Raw genomic sequence first — 409 nt, forward strand, 5'->3', positions numbered from 1 at the left:
GAAAAAAGAGCTGCTGCTCTGCCGAGGAGGCTGCGAGGTTACACCATGGGAAAAGGCGGTAGGTGTGGAAAGGCCGTGGTGAAAATGTGCTGAGCAGCCGTAGGTGAGAGCAAACATGGTGCTGGGGTGCAGGTGGCGGGAGAGGGGGTTACGGAGCTGGTGAGACGTTGACAGATGTTACCTGTACAGGGTACATCTGTGAAGTGGCCACAGGCCTGGAGCGAGTCGGGGCTGGCTTCACCACGGGGCTGGGAGTTGTTGTCACCACACCAGGAAGTGCCTGTTCTTGAGGGTGAGGAAGAGGAAGAACAATGGATGTGCAATATGTTCTGGCATAGGGGGGAAGGTTCATCAGCCCTCGCTGTCCTCTGCCAGCAAGGGACATGTTTGGGGGCATTAGAGGCTGGGG

Source organism: Buceros rhinoceros, unplaced genomic scaffold (assembly GCF_000710305.1).
Source record: "Buceros rhinoceros silvestris isolate BGI_N320 unplaced genomic scaffold, ASM71030v1 scaffold23567, whole genome shotgun sequence".
NCBI lineage: Eukaryota > Metazoa > Chordata > Aves > Bucerotiformes > Bucerotidae > Buceros > Buceros rhinoceros.